This window comes from Oncorhynchus kisutch, linkage group LG17, assembly GCF_002021735.2.
Source record: "Oncorhynchus kisutch isolate 150728-3 linkage group LG17, Okis_V2, whole genome shotgun sequence".
NCBI lineage: Eukaryota > Metazoa > Chordata > Actinopteri > Salmoniformes > Salmonidae > Oncorhynchus > Oncorhynchus kisutch.
In genome coordinates, this window is record NC_034190.2 from 44,728,699 (window position 1) to 44,738,274 (window position 9,576).

The window sequence follows — 9,576 nt, forward strand, 5'->3', positions numbered from 1 at the left end:
AAGTGGTTAGTATATACTCTCAAATGGTGAACATATTTTTGCATACTACCAAAAACTTTCGACATCATCCATGAATAATACCACATTTTCTTTTGAAAATGCTAACATAAAAACCTATTTTATTTAATATATTTGTTCATGTTAAAGTGGTTGTATAATTTCAATTTTTTTTTACAATCTATACACATTGAAGAGTGTCATTTCAGTACAGAGGCAATATCTACTAAGCAGCTTCCATCATGGTCAGGGGTCTGTGTGGCGAGACACTGGCCAAAGCCCTCAAAATGGCTGGCCAGCTCCCCAGACATGGATGATATATTTGGAGATCATTAAATGGTCCTAAACGAGACCCTGGCGTGAGAGAAAGCCCTGTCCATCTGTCCCCATTGTGACTCCTCGCCTTCTGGAACTCTCACTGACTCTCGCTGATGGAACCTGGAAGCTCTAAGCCAATCAGGGAACTGTTGTTCTCAATTACCTCAGCCCACCTCTCTTGCTGCCTCCCGGCCTGTGCCTCTCTGTGGGTCTCATCTTTCTCTTTACCTCTCCATTTCTCTCTCTCTCTCTCCCTGTCTTCTCTCTGTCTTCTCTCTCTACTTCACCCTATCTCTGTATTGTTCTCTTTTCTCCTCATGGTTGGGTCAGTCAGCTTTGTGGCAACTGAAATGGATGCATTGATGAAGGAGGCCACACAGGGGTAGTGAGACTGAGACCGCTGGGCAGTGGCGTAGCTTACTGAGCACAGAAGATATCTCCTCTATAATAAAGGATTGCACGCATCTATCATCCCTTTTACGTAGTAGCGGAGGCGTTGGTAGGATTTGCATAAATTGTGATTTATTTTTAGCAGGGCCCGGAATAAAATGTGCTTTTCATAAACGAATTTCATGCAATTCTACGTAATTTACATGACTTAGCATGTAAATGGGCCATTGAAGGCCGAAACGTCAATCTTTGAAACTTATTTTTAATGGTGAGCAAGCGTTATGCCTCTTCCTGTCCAATGATGTCTACACATTTTTAGGTTGCAGCTTTACTCACGTTGGTTGAGCACCTTCTAATTCTTTCCATAGTCGGACACTGACAAAATACTTTCCACTGGCACTGACTCACACAAATGATAGAGATAGCATGAATATGCATATGTAGGCTACTCACCGGTAGGCTATTTTGAAAAAACAGTGCTGTTGGCAAAAAATTGAGTTGTTCAGAAAACATTTGGTAGCTTTACAGACAGATTCACATTTTATTTTCAGCTGAAGGCATTTTCCAAACAAAAAAATATATATTTGATTGTATTTAGAAATGAGCTAAAGGCCAATTGTAGCTGCTGTTCACTGACGGCAGCAACTATAGAAACAGAATCCATAGAACAGACAGGCCCATTCAAGTCAGGACTGGCAGCCATTGTGAGTTGACCCATGAGTTTACCAGACAAATTGCCAGGGTTAGAGGTTCCAAGACCCTTCTATGGATTATATTTCTATGGCCGCAACACAACAAGCTGTTCACACTTTCTGCCCAAATTGCGTCTCTTTGTTATTGTTAATGATTGTATTGGTGTCTGTAGGGTACAGACAGGAGAAAAAATTGTCAAATTTAAAAGGCTGGGAATTGCCAGGGTCCTCACGATATGATATTATCATGATACTTAGGTGCCGATATGATATGTATTGCGATTCTCACGATTCTATATGTATTTGGTACTGGGATTTTATTACGATGTTATGTTTCAAACACATTGCTCACTATATGTCTGCTGCAGAGAGACAAGAGAGAGCATGAGAAAATGAGTTTTGATCAGTCATGGAAATAAAAGTGCTGAAAACATGGCTCACTATTTCAAAAGAAGATGAAAAATGAAAAATACCTGCGTTTTTGTGCAGGTACAGCCTACTTGCACTAGCTAACGCTACCTACATAAGCATTTTTTAAATTATTATTATGATTTTTTTTTACAAATTGATACTTAGAGTAAAAATATATAGTCCAAAATTAATATTGCTATATGTTACTAAATAGATTTTTGCCCCCATCACTAGTGCTGCTGCACCTCCAGCACCCTTACTTCATGTGGCTATGGTGCTGAATGTGAATCCAAAAGAAGCCAATGTAAATGGTTATTTGGTAGTTGTCATGTAATTACATTTGAACATGTTGTTTCTTATTTAACTACACATATGGCATGACAACAATAGTCAGAGGAGTAGGCAGCTCAAAGACCAGTCATTCAAAAGAAATGTATGTTTACATTTGCTATGCAAATTATGTAATAGGAAATATGAGGCGTAACCACTGTTCCTGTGTGGTTTCCCTGTGCAGGTAACAAACTGAACAAAGACCTGAAGCACTACCTGAGCCTGAAGTTTCAGAAATACTCTCTTGATCATGAGCTCCAACAGACCATCAGAGATAACCTCTACTGCCACGCTGTGCCTTGTGAGTACATCATCTTCAGCCTCATTTTCCTCCTCCTAAAATTCCTCATCATCCACACAATAGTCCTTCTCCTTTGTCTTCTCTTTCATCCACACCTCACCTCATCTTTCCCTCTTCTTCCTCATAAGATTCCTCCACATTATCTCTGAGTCTCATCCTACTCCTATTCCTTCTCCACCTCCTCTGCATTCTCTCTGAGTCTCCTCCTACTCATATTCCTTCTCCACCTCCTCTGCATTCTCTCTGAGTCTCCTCCTACTCCTATTCCTCCACCTCCTCCGCATTCTCTCTGAGTCTCCTCCTACTCCTATTCCTCCTCCACCTCCTCCGCATTCTCTCTGAGTCTCCTCGTATTCCTCCTCCACCTCCTCTGCATTCTCTCTGAGTCTCCTCCTACTCCGATTCCTTCTCCAACTCCTCCGCATTCTCTCTGAGTCTCCTCCTACTCCTAATCCTACTCCACCTCCTCCAAATCCTCTCTGAGTCTCCTCCTACTCCTAATCCTACTCCACCTCCTCCAAATCCTCTCTGAGTCTCCTCCTACTCCTATTCCTCCTCCGCATCCTCTCTGAATCTCCTCCTACTCCTATTCCTTCTCCACCTCCACCACCGCTGCATTATCTCTGAGTCTCCTCCTACACCGATTCCTTCTCCAACCCCTCCGCATTCTCTCTGAGTCTCCTCCTACTCCTAATCCTACTCCACCTCCTCCAAATCCTCTCTGAGTCTCCTCCTACTCCTAATCCTACTCCACCTCCTCCAAATCCTCTCTGAGTCTCCTCCTACTCCTATTCCTCCTCCGCATCCTCTCTGAATCTCCTCCTACTCCTATTCCTTCTCCACCTCCACCACCGCTGCATTATCTCTGAGTCTCCTCCTACTCCTATTCCTCCTCCAACTCCTCCGCATTCTCTCTGATTCCCCTCCTGTTCTTATTTCTCCTCCAACTCCTCCGCATTCTCTCTGAGTCAACTCCTACTCTTATTCCTCCTCCGCATTCTCTCTGAATCTCCTCCTATTCCTATTCATTCTCCACCTCCTCCGCATTCTCTCTGAGTCTCCTCCTTCTCCTATTCCTCCTCCAACTCCTCCACATTCTCTCTGAGTCTCCTCCTACTCCTATTCCCCCACCTCCTGCATTCTCTCTGAGTCTCCTCCTTCTCCTATTCCTCCTCCAACTCCTCCACATTCTCTCTGAGTCACCTCCTACTCCTATTCCTCCTCCACCTCCACCACATCCACATTATCAATGAGTCTCCTCCTATTCTTATTCCTCCTCCGCATTCTCTCTGAATCTCCTCCTATTCCTATTACTTCTCCACCTCCTCCGCATTCTCTCTGAGTCTCCCGCTACTCCTATTCCTCCTCCACCTCCTCATTCTCTCTGAGTCTCCTCCTACTCCTATTCCCCCACCTCCTCTGCATTCTCTCTGAGTCTCCTGCTACTCCAATTCCTCCTCCACCTCCTCATTCTCTCTGAGTCTCCTCCTACTCCTATTCCTTCTCCACCTCATCTGCATTCTCTCTAAGTCTCCTGATACTCCTATTCCTCACCACCTCATCCGCATTCTCTCTGAGTCTCCTCCTACTCCTATTCCCCCACCTGCGCATCCTCTCTGAGTCTCCTCCTACTCCTATTCCTTCTCCACCTCATCCGCATTCTCTCTGAGTCTCCTCCTACTCCTATTCCTTCTCCACCTCATCTGCATTCTCTCTCAGTCTCCTCCTACTCCTATTCCTTCTCCACCTCATCCTCATTATCTCTGAGTCTCCTCCTACTCCTATTCCTTCTCCACCTCATCCGCATTCACTCTTAGTCTCCTCCTACTCATATTCCTTCTCCACCTCCTCTGCATTCTCTCTGAGTCTCCTCCTACTCCTATTCCTCCACCTCCTCCGCATTCTCTCTGAGTCTCCTCCTACTCCTATTCCTCCTCCACCTCCTCCGCATTCTCTCTGAGTCTCCTCGTATTCCTCCTCCACCTCCTCTGCATTCTCTCTGAGTCTCCTCCTACTCCGATTCCTTCTCCAACTCCTCCGCATTCTCTCTGAGTCTCCTCCTACTCCTAATCCTACTCCACCTCCTCCAAATCCTCTCTGAGTCTCCTCCTACTCCTAATCCTACTCCACCTCCTCCAAATCCTCTCTGAGTCTCCTCCTACTCCTATTCCTCCTCCGCATCCTCTCTGAATCTCCTCCTACTCCTATTCCTTCTCCACCTCCACCACCGCTGCATTATCTCTGAGTCTCCTCCTACTCCGATTCCTTCTCCAACTCCTCCGCATTCTCTCTGAGTCTCCTCCTACTCCTAATCCTACTCCACCTCCTCCAAATCCTCTCTGAGTCTCCTCCTACTCCTACTCCTACTCCACCTCCTCCAAATCCTCTCTGAGTCTCCTCCTACTCCTATTCCTCCTCCGCATCCTCTCTGAATCTCCTCCTACTCCTATTCCTTCTCCACCTCCACCACCGCTGCATTATCTCTGAGTCTCCTCCTACTCCTATTCCTCCTCCAACTCCTCCGCATTCTCTCTGATTCCCCTCCTGTTCTTATTTCTCCTCCAACTCCTCCGCATTCTCTCTGAGTCAACTCCTACTCTTATTCCTCCTCCGCATTCTCTCTGAATCTCCTCCTATTCCTATTCATTCTCCACCTCCTCCGCATTCTCTCTGAGTCTCCTCCTTCTCCTATTCCTCCTCCAACTCCTCCACATTCTCTCTGAGTCTCCTCCTACTCCTATTCCCCCACCTCCTGCATTCTCTCTGAGTCTCCTCCTTCTCCTATTCCTCCTCCAACTCCTCCACATTCTCTCTGAGTCACCTCCTACTCCTATTCCTCCTCCACCTCCACCACATCCACATTATCAATGAGTCTCCTCCTATTCTTATTCCTCCTCCGCATTCTCTCTGAATCTCCTCCTATTCCTATTACTTCTCCACCTCCTCCGCATTCTCTCTGAGTCTCCCGCTACTCCTATTCCTCCTCCACCTCCTCATTCTCTCTGAGTCTCCTCCTACTCCTATTCCCCCACCTCCTCTGCATTCTCTCTGAGTCTCCTGCTACTCCAATTCCTCCTCCACCTCCTCATTCTCTCTGAGTCTCCTCCTACTCCTATTCCTTCTCCACCTCATCTGCATTCTCTCTAAGTCTCCTGATACTCCTATTCCTCACCACCTCATCCGCATTCTCTCTGAGTCTCCTCCTACTCCTATTCCTTCTCCACCTCATCCGCATTCTCTCTGAGTCTCCTCCTACTCCTATTCCTTCTCCACCTCATCTGCATTCTCTCTCAGTCTCCTCCTACTCCTATTCCTTCTCCACCTCATCCTCATTATCTCTGAGTCTCCTCCTACTCATATTCCTTCTCCACCTCATCCGCATTCACTCTTAGTCTCCTCCTACTCCTATTCCTTCTCCACCTCCTCCTCATTCTCTCTCAGTCTCCTCCTACTCCTATTCCTCCACCTCCTACGCAATCTCTCTGAGTCTCCTCCTACTACTCTTCATCCACCTCCTCCGCTATCTCTGAATCTCCTCCTACTCCTATTCCTCCATAACCTCCTCCGCATTCTCTCTGAGTCTTCTCCTACTCCTAATCCTTCTCCACCTACTCCGCATTCTCTCTGAGTCTCCTCGTACTCCTATTCCTCATCCGCATCCTCTCTGAATCTCCTCCTACTCCTATTCCTTCTCGGACTCCTGCACATCTTTTCTGAGTCTCCTCCTACTCATATTCCTTCTCCACCTCATCCACATTCTCTCTGAGTCTCCTCCTACTCCTATTCCTTCTACACCTCCACCACCTCCGCATTATCTCTGAGTCTCCTCCTACTCCTATTCCTTCTCCACCTCATCTGCATTCTCTCTGAGTCTCCTCCTACTCCTATTCCTCCTCCACCTCCTCCGCATTCTCTCTGTGTCTACTCCTACCCATATTCCTCCTCCACCTCCTCATTCTCTCTGAGTCTCCTCCTACTCCTATTCCCCCACCTCCTGCATTCTCTCTGAGTCTCCTCCTACTCATATTCCTCCTCCACCTCCTCATTCTCTCTAAGTCTCCTCCTACTCCTATTCCTCCACCTCCTCCGCAATCTCTCTGAGTCTCCTCCTACTCCTATTCCTCCTCCAACTCCACCACCTACGCATTATCGCTGAGTCTCCTCCTACTCCTATTCCTCCTCCACCTCCTCCGCATTCTCTCTGAGTTTCCTCCTATTCTTATTCCTCCTCCACAACCTCCACATTATCTCTGAATCTCCTCCTACTCCTATTCCCCCACCTCCTGCATTCTCTCTGAGTCTCCTCCTTCTCCTATTCCTCCTCCAACTCCTCCACATTCTCTCTGAGTCACCTCCTACTCCTATTCCTCCTCCACCTCCACCACATCCACATTATCAATGAGTCTCCTCCTATTCTTATTCCTCCTCCGCATTCTCTCTGAATCTCCTCCTATTCCTATTACTTCTCCACCTCCTCCGCATTCTCTCTGAGTCTCCCACTACTCCTATTCCTCCTCCACCTCCTCATTCTCTCTGAGTCTCCTCCTACTCCTATTCCCCCACCTCCTCTGCATTCTCTCTGAGTCTCCTGATACTCCTATTCCTCACCACCTCATCCGCATTCTCTCTGAGTCTCCTCCTACTCCTATTCCCCCACCTGCGCATCCTCTCTGAGTCTCCTCCTACTCCTATTCCTTCTCCACCTCATCCGCATTCTCTCTGAGTCTCCTCCTACTCCTATTCCTTCTCCACCTCATCTGCATTCTCTCTGTCTCCTCCTACTCCTATTCCTTCTCCACCTCATCCTCATTATCTCTGAGTCTCCTCCTACTCCTATTCCTTCTCCACCTCATCCGCATTCACTCTTAGTCTCCTCCTACTCCTATTCCTTCTCCACCTCCTCCTCATTCTCTCTGAGTCTCCTCCTACTCCTATTCCTCCACCTCCTCCGCAATCTCTCTGAGTCTCCTCCTACTCCTATTCCTCCACCTCTTCCACAATCTCTCTGAGTCACCTCCTACTCCTTTTCCTCCTCCACCACCACCGCATTATCTCTGAGTCTCCTCCTACTACTCTTCATCCACCTCCTCCGCATTCTCTTTGAGTCTCCTCCTACTCCTATTCCTTCAACTCCTCCGCTATCTCTGAATCTCCTCCTACTCCTATTCCTCCATAACCTCCTCCGCATTCTCTCTGAGTCTTCTCCTACTCCTAATCCTTCTCCACCTACTCCGCATTCTCTCTGAGTCTCCTCGTACTCCTATTCCTCATCCGCATCCTCTCTGAATCTCCTCCTACTCCTATTCCTTCTCGGACTCCTGCACATCTTTTCTGAGTCTCCTCCTACTCATATTCCTTCTCCACCTCATCCACATTCTCTCTGAGTCTCCTCCTACTCCTATTCCTTCTACACCTCCACCACCTCCGCATTATCTCTGAGTCTCCTCCTACTCCTATTCCTTCTCCACCTCATCTGCATTCTCTCTGAGTCTCCTCCTACTCCTATTCCTCCTCCACCTCCTCCGCATTCTCTCTGTGTCTACTCCTACCCATATTCCTCCTCCACCTCCTCATTCTCTCTGAGTCTCCTCCTACTCCTATTCCCCCACCTCCTGCATTCTCTCTGAGTCTCCTCCTACTCATATTCCTCCTCCACCTCCTCATTCTCTCTAAGTCTCCTCCTACTCCTATTCCTCCACCTCCTCCGCAATCTCTCTGAGTCTCCTCCTACTCCTATTCCTCCTCCAACTCCACCACCTACGCATTATCGCTGAGTCTCCTCCTACTCCTATTCCTCCTCCACCTCCTCCGCATTCTCTCTGAGTTTCCTCCTATTCTTATTCCTCCTCCACAACCTCCGCATTATCTCTGAATCTCCTCCTACTCCTATTCCCCCACCTCCTGCATTCTCTCTGAGTCTCCTCCTTCTCCTATTCCTCCTCCAACTCCTCCACATTCTCTCTGAGTCACCTCCTACTCCTATTCCTCCTCCACCTCCACCACATCCACATTATCAATGAGTCTCCTCCTATTCTTATTCCTCCTCCGCATTCTCTCTGAATCTCCTCCTATTCCTATTACTTCTCCACCTCCTCCGCATTCTCTCTGAGTCTCCCGCTACTCCTATTCCTCCTCCACCTCCTCATTCTCTCTGAGTCTCCTCCTACTCCTATTCCTCCTCCACCTCCTCCGCATTCTCTCTGTGTCTACTCCTACTCATATTCCTCCTCCACCTCCTCATTCTCTCTGAGTCTCCTCCTACTCCTATTCCCCCACCTCCTGCATTCTCTCTGAGTCTCCTCCTACTCATATTCCTCCTCCACCTCCTCATTCTCTCTAAGTCTCCTCCTACTCCTATTCCTCCACCTCCTCCGCAATCTCTCTGAGTCTCCTCCTACTCCTATTCCTCCTCCACCTCCACCACCTACGCATTATCGCTGAGTCTCCTCCTACTCCTATTCCTCCTCCACCTCCTCCGCATTCTCTCTGAGTTTCCTCCTATTCTTATTCCTCCTCCAACTCCTCCGCATTCTCTCTGAGTCACCTCCTACTCCTATTCCTCCTCCACCTCCAAAACCTCCGCATTATCTCTGAATCTCCTCCTACTCCTATTCCCCCACCTCCTGCATTCTCTCTGAGTCTCCTCCTTCTCCTATTCCTCCTACAACTCCTCCACATTCTCTCTGAGTCACCTCCTACTCCTATTCCTCCTCCACCTCCACCACATCCACATTATCAATGAGTCTCCTCCTATTCTTATTCCTCCTCCGCATTCTCTCTGAATCCCCTCCTATTCCTATTACTTCTCCACCTCCTCCGCATTCTCTCTGAGTCTCCCGCTACTCCTATTCCTCCTCCACCTCCTCATTCTCTCTGAGTCTCCTCCTACTCCTATTCCCCCACCTCCTCCGCATTCTCTCTGAGTCTCCTGCTACTCCAATTCCTCCTCCACCTCCTCATTCTCTCTGAGTCTCCTCCTACTCCTATTCCTTCTCCACCTCATCTGCATTCTCTCTAAGTCTCCTGATACTCCTATTCCTCACCACCTCATCCGCATTCTCTCTGAGTCTCCTCCTACTCCTATTCCCCCACCTGCGCATCCTCTCTGAGTCTCCTCCTACTCCTATTCCTTCTCCA

At 47.9% G+C, this 9,576-nt stretch overlaps 1 pseudogene; it reads left to right on the forward strand.

Annotated features, from left to right (window-relative positions):
* Positions 1 to 2,588, forward strand: part of LOC116352911 (membrane-associated guanylate kinase, WW and PDZ domain-containing protein 1-like) — a 78,951-nt pseudogene extending 76,363 nt beyond the window's left edge.
* Positions 2,589 to 9,576: the final 6,988 nt, after the last annotated feature.